The sequence below is a fragment of the Eriocheir sinensis genome, chromosome 33 (genome assembly GCF_024679095.1).
Source record: "Eriocheir sinensis breed Jianghai 21 chromosome 33, ASM2467909v1, whole genome shotgun sequence".
NCBI lineage: Eukaryota > Metazoa > Arthropoda > Malacostraca > Decapoda > Varunidae > Eriocheir > Eriocheir sinensis.
Window position 1 is genome coordinate 2,892,720 of NC_066541.1, and position 12,043 is coordinate 2,904,762.

Below are 12,043 nucleotides of genomic sequence, written 5' to 3' on the forward strand. Positions count from 1 at the left end.
AGGACACCAGGTTCTTCTTGCCCCAATCAGAAATAATAGCAAGGTCTGAGGCTAAGCGTTCTGCTGCCTCCAGCCTGGAATCATTTAGTTCCTGTTAGGTGGGTCTTTTATTAAAAGAAGTTGAGTAATGCAGAGTGGAGTCATCGGCGTAAGAATGGATAGGACAGTTCGTTTTGGAAAGATCATCAATGAACAACAGAAAGAGAGTGGGAGATAGAACAGAGCCCTGCAGGACACCACTGTTAATAGGTTTAGGGGAAGAACAGTGACCGTCTACCACAGCAGAAATAGAACACTCAGAAAGGAAAATGTCCAGCGCAATACCAAAGGTTTCACCGAAACGGCTAAGAGAGGATGACCAAGAGTCAGTTAGGAAGGCAAGATCACCAGTAGAACGCCCGTTGTGGAACCCATACTGGCGATCAGATAGAAGGTCAGAAGTGGAAAAGTGCTTTTGAATCTTCCGGTTAAGGATTGATTCAAAAGCTTTAGATAGAAAAGAAAGTAAAGCTATAGGTCGATAGTTTGTGGGATTGGAACGGTCACCCTTCTCAGGCACAGGCTGTAGGAAGGCATACTTCCAGGGTACATGTTGACAGGCAGAGGCGAAAGAGTTTGACCAGGCAGGGTGTCAGCACGGAAGCACAGTTTTTAAGGACAATAGCAGGCACTCCATCAGGTCCATAAGCCTTCTGAGGATTGAGGCCAGAGAGGGCATAAAAAACATCATTCATAAGAATCTTTATAACAGGCATAAAGGAGTCAGAGGGGGGATGAGTAGGAGGAATATGCCCAGAATCGTCCAGAGTGAAGTTTTTAGAGAAAGTTTGAGAGAAGAGTTCAGCCTTAGAGATAGATGAGACGGCAGTGTTGCCGTCAGGACTAAGGAGAGGAGGGAAAGATGAAATTAAGTTGGAGGAGATGTTTTTGGCTAGATGCCAGAAGTCCCGGGAAGAATTAGAAAAAGCAAGGTTTTGGTATTTTCTATTAATGAAGGAGTTTTTGGTAAGTCGGAGAATAGATTTTGCACAATTCCGGGAAGAAATGAAAAGATCATGGTTAGCGGGAGTTCGAAGGCTCTGGTGCCTTTTGTGAGCTGCCTCTCCTTCTCTGACAGCACAAAAACAAGCGTGATTAAACCAAGGCTTTTTAGCATGAGGAGTAGAGAAAGTACATGGAATGTGTGCTGCCATTCCAGAGACAATCACCTCTGTGATGCGCTGGGCACACACAGAGGGGTCTCGCTCCTGGAAGCAATAATCATTCCACGGGAAATCGGAAAAGTACATCCTCAGGTCGTCCCACCGAGCTGAAGCAAAATGCCAGAAGCATCGCCTCTTCGGTGGGTCCAGAGGGTGTATAGGAGCGATAGGACAGGATACAGAAATAAGGTTGTGATCGGAGGAGCCCAATGGAGAGAACAGTTTGACAGAGTAAGCAGAAGGGTCAGAGGTAAGGAAGAGGTCTAGTATGTTGGGCCTGTCTCCAAGACGGTCGGGAATACATGTAGGGTGCTGGACCAACTGCTCTAGGTCATTGGGGAGAGCAAAGTTGCAGGCTTGTTCACCAGGCTGGTCAGTGAAAGAGGATGAAAGCCAAAGCTGGTGGTGAACATTGAAATCTAGGATGGAGATTTCAGCGAAGGGAGAATGGGACAAGATATGCTCCACTTTAGAGTTCGAGTAGTCAAAGAATTTTACATAGTTAGTAGAGTTAGGTGAGAGATAAACAGCACAGATGTATTTAGTAATAGAATGACAATGAAATCTTAGCCAGATGGTGGAAAATTCTGATGAGTCAATGTCGTGGGCACGAGAGCAAGTGATGTCGTTGCGCACGTAGGCGCAACATCCAGCTTTGGATTGAAATTTAGGATAGAGATAGTAGGAGGGAACAGAGTAGAGATTGCTGTCAGTAGCCTCAGAAACCTGTGTTTGGGTGAGAAAGAGAAGATGAGGTTTAGAGGAGGAGAGATGGTGTTCCACAGAATGAAAATTAGAACGAAGACCACGAATGTTGCAGAAATTGATAAGAAAGAGGTTCGAGGAGTTAAGACACCTTTCAAGTTGGCAGCCAGAAGGGGAGTCCTCCCTGGGGGAATTTGTGGTCCCCCCCCCCCCCATCCCTCAGGCGGGGACTTCGAGGCACTAGTATTGTACGCCATTTTGAATTTTGGGAAAAGGTGTGTATGTTGTGTGAATGTAGTGTGGTGTGGATAGAGAGAGGATCTGTCTTTAGAGAGCATGCTGAACTACTCTCTGGTGTTGATGAGACAATAGGGAAACGGTTAGTGAGGACATGGGAAGGGTCTTTGGAGGGCTTCAGCACCCTCCTCACTATGGATTAAAGGACTTTCACTATATTTAGTGTCCAACTTGAAGATCCGAATCTTTGTCTTTCTACTCAGGTATCGACAACGCCATATACTCTGAGTAAGTCCATAACACCAATGGTCCTTGCAGAACTTTTGCAGAGAATGCATCCCAGAGTGCCTTGCAATGCACTAAATCAAATGTCTTCGTGAGGTCAACATAGGCTGCCAGCATTCCCTGTCAAGATTCAGTCATTTGTCGACTTATCAGGCATGAACCCAGACTGTTTAAGTCTCTACAGTCTACACCTTCAGCAGCTGGCTATGAATGTTGGACCAGTTACAAATAATGGCCCAGCAGGAAGTGTGGTTCTGTAGTGATGAGTTGCAGGGACCTAACAACCTACATAAGGACTTTGTCATTCTCTAGTTCAGGCATTGATAATTCTCAGGTTCTGAGGAAAGGAAAACCATATAAGGGCCAATATTTTTGTTTCATAGAAGCCTGAGTAAATACATTCAGATGGGTATCGCGCAGGATCCTTGAGTTCTGAGCATCATGTATAAGAGCACGGATGCCAATAGCCTTTGCTTCTCCTCTTCATACCTGTCATAGGCCACTATCAGGTGCTCTATGGTTTCCTTTTCCTCTATACATATGCTACAGTTTTGGTCCTGTTCGTCTCTACTTCTCCCCTTTACTTCTAGAGTTCCAGACCTTGCCTTGAACAGCAGCTTACTCCCCCAATCAACCCGGTACCAATTTTCTCTTTCAGGCCTTTGTTTTCTCTTGTACCATTTTAACGTCGACTTTTCTGCTGTTCCTGCTTGCCATTTTTCCAGGCCATTGGTGGCAATGCATTTCTTGATGTCCTTAACCCTCATTCTATTCCACTCTTTTTCAAGATTTTCTCTCCTCTTCCATCTAGCTATTTCTTTTTTCCCATCTGTCTTCACTTAGTCCTTCAATTTTCTTCATGAATTCCATCTTGCCCTTTATAATTCTCTCCTTAAATGTACTCCATCCCATTTCTCCCCTTAAGGCCTCTACGGCTGTGCATCTAGGAGCACCCAGTCCCCATCTGCCCATGGTGTTCTGCACCTTTTCTAGTCTTGCCATGTCTCCTTCCCTGTACTCTGTTATTTCTGACCCGTACAGGCAGTATGGCACCGCTATCCCCTTCCACATACTCCTGCCAACCTCGTATTTATTTATAGTCCTGCTGCCTGCGTTCATGATCATGCCCACTATCCTCCTGGCTTTTCCTTCATTTATTTTCCTTTGTTTCTCTCCTCCTACTCCTTCTTTGCTGACTTCCAATCCCAAGTATGTGTATACTTCTCCACTCCCTCTATTATGATGTTTCCCAGGACCCACTGGCTATTGGCATTGTTGTTTAATTCTATGGCCTTACATTTCCTGGCACTGAATTTCATCTTCCACTCCCTCCCATAGTCGTTGGTAATCCTCAGTAGTTCCTCCATATCTGCCTTGTTTTCTGCCATAGGTACAATGTCATCTGCGTAAGCTAAGCACCCAAGTTTTCTGTCTCCTACTCCTACTCCTTTTTCTGATTTTCTGATTTTCACAAGGAGTTCTTCTAAGTAAAAGTTAAACAATGTTGGTGACATCACACATCCCTGTCGCACTCCAACATTGTTCTCCATCCAGTCCAGTGAGAATTTTACCATATTTTCATTGTACATCTCCTTTATCACCTCTGCCACTTTATTATCTATTCCAATGTGCTTTAACAATTTCATTAGCTTGCTTCTGTCCACTATGTCATATGCCTTTTCAACGTCTATAAAAATCAGGTACAGCTCTTTTTCCTTGCTTCTTATTTCTGTTTATTATTTCCTTAAGAACCAACACATTTTCCGGCCCTCCTCTTCCTTCTCTGAATCCACTCTGTTCTCCCCACGCTTTGGATTCCTCTGCCCACATTTTCAGCTTTTCATTCAAGATTTTTCCAAATATCTTGGCCATGATGTTCATGACTGAAATGGGCCTATAGTTTTCTATTTCCTCCTTAGGTTTCCCTCCTCCTCTGTGAATCAGTGTTACTCTGCTTCTTTTCCAGTCTTGTGGGATCGGTAAATGTCCAGAGGGTTGCCCATCTCACCACGGTACTTCTCACCCTAACCATGGGTTAGATCTCATAATTCTATGCATTTTGAACCCCATATATATGCCTCGCAAACTGATAGAATCGCTGCAAGCGATTTTTGAAAAATTAGTGAGTTTTTTGCGGCCGCCTCGGGGCGTCACGGGGGGAGACTGGGATACTTTGTTCCCCTGCCTCCAAAATACGATATTACGCCTCCATATTGTACTTAAGGGACGAAATACATGTCCCTTAACCATAATATGAAGGCGGAAAAACTTAAAAGTAAACAAAAAGTGGTAAAGGTAGTGAAAAAGCATATTATACATGCGCGCGATGTGTTTTGATGGCGGCCATATTGGGAAATGAGCGGTGTTGCCAACGATCCGGTTAGCGATGGTACGCTAGGTTAGCGATGGTACGCTTAGTTAGCCATTAGCCCACGCATGTGAGACAGGTCCACCACGCGTTTTTTTTTTTTTTTTTTTTAAGAACACGCACCTTTACCTAATACTATACCAGGCCCAAACCTTCACAAAAGCCTTTGGGTAAAGGTGCGTGTTCTAAAAAAAAATAACCACGCGTGGTGGACCTGGTCTCACATGCGTGGGCTAATGGCTAACTAAGCGTACCATCGCTAACCTAGCGTACCACCGCTAACCGGATCGTTGGCAACGCTGCTCAGATCGCAATGGTGTCACCATGTAAACACACCCCGCGTATGTATAATATGCCTTTTCACTACCTTTACCACTTTTCCATTACTTTTAAGTTTTTCCGCCTTCATATTGTTATGCCGGACGTGTTACTTGGGTTCCGTGTCGCCGTCAGGAGACTCCGTGGGAGGGAGATATGTAAACACTTTGCACAACTTCTGTAGTTTAATATTCTTCCTTAGTAGTACACTTCACTCTGACTCTTCACTTACCACTAGCTTACTATGACTGGGACTGTCTCCTCTCGCCCTCTTCTCCTATATATATCCAGAACAGTACAGTCTAGAATATTACAGTATATTTCAGATCATACAAGAACATGTAGCAAAAATATATGCGAGTTGGCAACACTTCCCGCCTGGCGCCTGGCCGCGGACGGCTCGCCTTGCTCCCCGCCCCTTTGCTCGTTTCTCCGGGAGCCTTCTAGAGGCCTATGGTCGCCGGGGGAAGCTTCCAGCACAACACTATCCCCCCCTCTTAATTGTGATCGTCCCGATCACACACTTAACTATGTACAAACATAAGAGAATTAATCAAAAACATAATAATCGTCGTATCGCTGTGGACGCCTGCGTTGTCTCTGTCTTCTGTTCGTTGCCTCCTGCGCGTCTGTCTCCTGGTGCGCCTCGTCGTCGTCCGCTTCTTGGGGTGTCCTTGGAACATCTGCCGAAGCCGGGAGGTTATCTCCCTCGGCTGAAAGGGCCAGGAGGCCTACGTCGTCGTCGACCTCCTCTCGGTCCTGGACGTCCCTTGCGTTTTCGTCGGCTGCTGGGTGTCTGTAGTTGTTCCAGGTGTAGTTTCCCGGACCGTGGTACCTCCATAGGCGGTTGACGTGGACAACTTTCGGCTTGGTCTTTCCGTTCTCCGGATTCGGTAAGTCACGTCGGATAGGCGTTCGAGCACAGTGTAAGGGCCTTCCCAGGTGCTCTGTAACTTCGGAGACTGTCCTTTCTTCCTCTGCGGGTTGTAAAGCCAGACTCTGTCTCCTTCCTTGAAGTCAACGTGGCTTGCCCTCATATTGTAACCGCGCTTCATGGCCTCCCCGGAGAACTTCAAGGCACCTCGGACTTGATGGTGCACCTCTTCCAGCCGTTCCTCTAGTTGACGGGCAAAACTGGAGGCGTCCTTGGAAGGCTTTCCCCAGGAGGCCTTCCTGTCAGTAGGTCCACCGGCAATCGCAGCTCACGTCCAAACATCAGCTTTGCCGGTGAATACCCCGTAGTCTCGTGGGCGGCAGACCTGTAGGCCATGAGAAGCGCAGGCAGCTTCTGATCCCATGAAGACTGATCATTGTTGCACTGCTTGGCCAACTCCTGGCCCAACGTCCAATTAAACCTCTCCACCATTCCATCTGACTGTGGGTGCAGAGGTGTGGTCCGGGTCTTCTTGATACCCAGAAGCTTGCAGCACTCAGCAAGGACTCTTGACTCAAAATTCCTTCCTGGTCGGAATGGAGCTCGTTAGGCACACCAAAGCGACAGAAGAACTCCTCCACCAAAACCTTGGCGATGGTAGTGGCTTCCTGGTCAGGGATGGCGTAGGCTTCCGGCCACTTGGTGAAGTAATCCATTGTGACACAGATGTACCTATTTCCGTTCGTCGTCAGAGGCAATGGTCCTGCTATATCCACTGCCACCCGTTCCATGGGGGCTCCAACCTGGTATAGTTGCAGTGGGGCACGGTGACGCTTCTTGGGGCCCTTCTTTGCACAGCACACCTCACACGCGTGACACCATTCTTCCACGTCCTTCCTCATGCCAACCCAGTAGAACCTTTGGCGCAGGCGACTCAGTGTCTTCTTTACCCCAAGGTGTCCGCTGGTGATGCTGTCGTGCATTTCTTTCAAGACGCCTTCCCGGGACTTCACAGGTAACACCGTGGACCAGTAGTGGTCAAGACCATCATGAGAGACCCAGCGTCGCTGCAACACCCCGTCGTCTATCCGAAGAGTGTCCCACTGAGTCCAGTAATTCTTGGTGGTAGGGCTTTCTCTCGAGATTACTTCCCACCCAGGTCGCGTTGACGACTGACTCAGCCACTCCATAATTGGTCTCAGATCTCGGTCCTCCCGCTGCAGTTTTCCCAAGTCTTCCCATGGCACCTCCGCTGTCTGTTCCACTGTAGTGCGGCGGCACATATTCTGGACGCTTTCCCTCTGGAGGCAATGTTGACACTCCGGTAGGCATGGGCGCTCAAGCTGTCCGCGTTACCGTGTGTTAGTCCAGATCGGTGCACAATAGTGTAGTGATGCTGCTCTAGTTTACCTATCCAGCGAGCAAGCTGGCCCTCAGGGTTTTTCAGTGACTTCAGCCACCGCAATGCAGCGTGATCCGTGCGGATGGTGAAAGTTGCACCGTACAGGTAAGCATGGACACAGTCAAGGCTCTTGACTACTGCCAGGAGTTCTTTCCGGGTCACGCAATAGTTTTTCTCGGCTGGGGTGAGCTTCTTGCTGAAGTAGGCCACAACCCGTTCCATGTCGGCACATGCCTGAGATAGCACTCCACCAATCCCCTCATCACTGGCATCACAATCCAGTATAAAAGGCTTAGAGGGGTCTGGGTAGGTGAGTACGGGCGAGCTGATGAGGGCCTCCTTGAGCTTCTCAAAGGCAACCTGAGTTTCCGCTGTCCACTCAAACTTGCGCCCCTTCTTCGTCAGGAGGTGCAGTGGTGCAGCAATCGAAGCTTTCACAAACCTGCGGTAGTATGAGAACAACCAGAGGAAGCTCCGCAGCTCCTTCACGTTGGTGGGTGTCGGCCAGTCCCTTACCGCAGCCACCTTCTCAGGATCAGTGCGTACTCCAGCCTCGCTCACGATGTGTCCCAAGTATTGGACCTCCTTTTGGAACAGACAGCATTTCTTCGGGCTGAGCTTAAGGTGTGCAGCTCTAAACCGGGCGAAAACCTCTGATAGCCTTTCCATCTCCTGCTCGAAGGTCTGGCCAAAGACAATCACGTCGTCGAGGTAGATGAGTGCCGTCTTCCAGTGAAGTCCTCCAGCACCCTCTCCATCAGCCGCTCAAACGTGGCCGGCGCGTTGCACAGGCCAAAGGGCATGACCTTAAACTGCCACAGGCCTTGACCGTAGGAGAAGGCTGTTTTCTTTGTCCTGTTCCGCCATTTTGACTTGGTGATACCCAGACTTCATATCCAGTGTTGAAAACCACTTGAGCCCACCAAGGCGTCGAGCGTGTCGTCGATCCGTGGGAGTGGGTATGAATCCTTGATGGTGAGATCGTTGAGGGCTCGGTAGTCCACGCAGCACCTGAGGGAACCGTCCAGTTTCCTGACGAGCACTACAGCAGACGCCCACGGGCTGCTGGACCGCTCGATTAACCCCTGTTGCCGGAGATCATCCATTACCTCATCCATCTCCTTGCGACGGGCTGGTGCCATCCTTCGAGGAGCTTGCTTCACTGGGCGGTGGCTACCTGTGTCGATGTGGTGCTCTACCAGGTCCGTACACCCCAAGTCCAGGTCTCCTGTGGAAAACACATCTGCATTTCTCACGAGAAGCTCCTGAGCTGTTCCACTTGGGGTTCCTCTAGACACTTGGAGCTCCTGTCAAACAGGTCGCGCAGGTAGTCAGGCAGCTCCTCCTGGGGCTTCGTCAGGGTTCTCCTGCAGACACAGGTTCTTGGTTTCTGGTCGATCTCTTGGCACAACCCCACCATGGTCCCTTGTTTTATTTTCTTTGGGCTGAAGGAGACATTGGCCACGACGACAGGCACTTCCGCTGCAGCAGGGTCTACCAAAGTACTGCCTACAATCACCCCGTTTACTACCGGGCATCGACTTCCACTCTACCACACACAGGCTAGCCGGGGGAGCACCCGTAATTTGACAGGGTAACAGCATCTCCGACCTCGGAGGAATAATGGTGGTGCGCTTGACCGTCACTGGCAGGTCTTCCTTGTTCACAGTCGTCAGTTGCACCCTCCTTCCTCTTACAGTCAGCTGCTTAGCGCGGAAGTCCAGCTCGCACCTGTGGGAGACAAGATAATCCATACCTAGGATGCAGGGGTCATCCATGTCGGCCACGTACACAGAGAGGAACTCTTCCTTTCCTCCGAGCTCAAACTTCACGTCCACTGGGCCTCTGAGCTCTGCATAGTGTCCTGTGACTCCGCACAGTCGATGCGGCGTCTTAGGAAGCCGACGATGACTCACCACGTCAGGTCGCACCAATGTGCGTTCCGAGCCTGTGTCGACGACCACAGGCCACAACACTCCGTCAACCTTGCCCTCCACTTGGCAGCTTGTCATGGTGGTTCTCCTGCACACTGATATCTTCGGGGCATGTACAGGACAGACTGGTCGTTGCCCCGTGAACCAGTCCTTCTTAGTTTCCCGAGTGGTGGTCCCTCGTTGGGGGCACATTTTTCCGACACTCATTCTTCCAGTGCCCCTTTTCTCCACAGGTCCAGCACTTGAGTCCTTCCCTGGGCTTCTTAGCGGCACCTTCATATTCCTTCTTCCTCTTATAGCATTCGTTCTCCTTGTGCCCAACCTTCTCGCAGTACCAGCACGTTCCTTGGAACCTGTCTGTGTCGCTGACAGCGCCCTTTCGTGCCCTAAAGCCAGAAGTCGAGTCGTCCCTGAAGCTTGACAAGCTAGACCTAACAAAGGACTCAAACTCCATGGCACGTGCCAGAGCTTCCTGCATTGATGTTGGCTTAGCTTGGTTCACTTGTATCTTCAGCTGAGGGCTGTCCAGGGCATCGATGAATTGATCACGCAGCAAAACCGTCAGCAGGTCAGGGGTGGCACCTGGGTATGCCTTGTGCGCCATGCTCTCAAGGTCCTGAGCGAGTTCCTGAAGAGACTCGCCGCGCCTCCTGTTGCGGGTTCTGAACCTAACCCTGAAGAGCTCGTTCTGGTGCTTGGTCCCATATCGTTGCTCCAGCGCCTGTGCCAGCCCGCTGTAGCTGCCCTTTGTCGCATTGTCGAGCTGAGCAAGGACCTCCAGCGCCGCCCCTTTGAGGCTAGTGGCCAGCTGTACCGCGCACTCTTGGTCATCCCATCCGTTCCGAGCTGCCAACAGCTCAAACTGAGCGCGGTAAGCCTCCCAGGAGACCTTTCCATCAAACTCCTGAGGCTTCTTTCTAACAGGCGAACCCAGCAGACCCATGGGGCTGGCGGAACTTCTTGCGGGGATAAACTCAGGCGAAACAGGGCTCAAACTACCCCGGACTTGCGTAGAAGGAGCATCTTGGGTACAACTAGCCCCTGCAGGCACTGGCTGTCCGTTTCCAGCCAAGCAGTCTTCAAGGGCCTTCACTCTGTCACTTACTTCTAGTATTTCTTTGTGTGTCGTCTCCCGTACCACCTCCATCTCTTGTTGAAGATTTGTGTGTTCTTTCTCCACTTCTATCAGGCGTTGTCCCAAGTTCGTGGTCACATCAGTCATTTCTCTTCGCACTGATTCACTTCCATCTTGTACTGCTTTTAGCTGTAGCTGTAATCCTGTGAAGCGATCTTCTAGCTGTTCTTTGAGTTCTTGGAGTGTTCCTTCTTGTTGTTGCTGTGCTCTTTCTTGTTGTTCTTTGAGTTCTTGGAGTGTTCTTTCTTGTTGTTCTTTGAGTTCTTGGAGTGTTCCTTCTTGTTGTTGCTGTGCTCTTTCTTGTTGTTGCTGTGCTCTTTCTTGTTGTTCTTTGAGTTCTTGGTGTGCTCTTTCTTGTTGTTCCTTGAGTTCTTGGAGTGCTCTTTCTTGTTGTTGCTGTGCTTTCTTGTTTCTCCCCCTGTAGTCTCAAGGCTTCCAAAAGTTCAGTCAACATGTCGTCCCTCTGGGCAGCTTGGGAACGAGTCTCCATGGCGAAAAACAAATGCCTACACTCCTGACACCAGTGTTATGCCGGACGTGTTACTTGGGTTCCGTGTCGCCGTCAGGAGACTCCGTGGGAGGGAGATATGTAAACACTTTGCACAACTTCTGTAGTTTAATATTCTTCCTTAGTAGTACACTTCACTCTGACTCTTCACTTACCACTAGCTTACTATGACTGGGACTGTCTCCTCTCGCCCTCTTCTCCTATATATATCCAGAACAGTACAGTCTAGAATATTACAGTATATTTCAGATCATACAAGAACATGTAGCAAAAATATATGCGAGTTGGCAACACTTCCCGCCTGGCGCCTGGCCTTGCTCCCCGCCCCTTTGCTCGTTTCTCCGGGAGCCTTCTAGAGGCCTATGGTCGCCGGGGGAAGCTTCCAGCACAACAATATTATGATTAAGGGACATGTATTTCGTCCAATTAAGTACAATATGGAGGCGTAATATCGTATTTTGGAGGCGCGGAGTGATTTTCAATAATTACCAAAACACTAACTTTTCAAAAATCGCTAGCAGCGATTCTATCAATTTGCGATTATGAGATCTAACCCATGGTTAGGGTGAGAAGTACCGCGGTGAGATGGGCAACTCTCTGGACATTTACCACCCTCCTCCAGTATTATATGGAACATTTCATGCAGGATGTGTTTGAGTCTTTCTCCTCCATATTTTATAAATTCACCGAGTACTCCATCCGCTCCGCCAGCTTTTCCATTCTTTATACCTTTTATTGCTTTTTCCACATCCTTCAGTTCAATTGTAACACCACCCATTTCTTTTTTGTCACTGTATATTGTTGGATCTCCCGTTTGGTCTTCCTCAGTGTCGGTCTGCACTATGCTCCTCCAGTATCCCTCTATTGCCGTTCTTATCTCTTCATCGTTGCTGGTTTCTCTTCCCTCTATCCTCAGCTTCACTTCCTGGTTCGTTTCTCTACCTCTCAGGTTTCTCCGCAGTCTTTTCCATCCTTCTTTCTCTCTTTCTCTTGGAGGCATCTCGTTCAGTTTCTGAGCCTGCTCCTCCTCCCATATTGCTATCTTCTTACTCATCAGTATCTGTGTTTTCTTTTT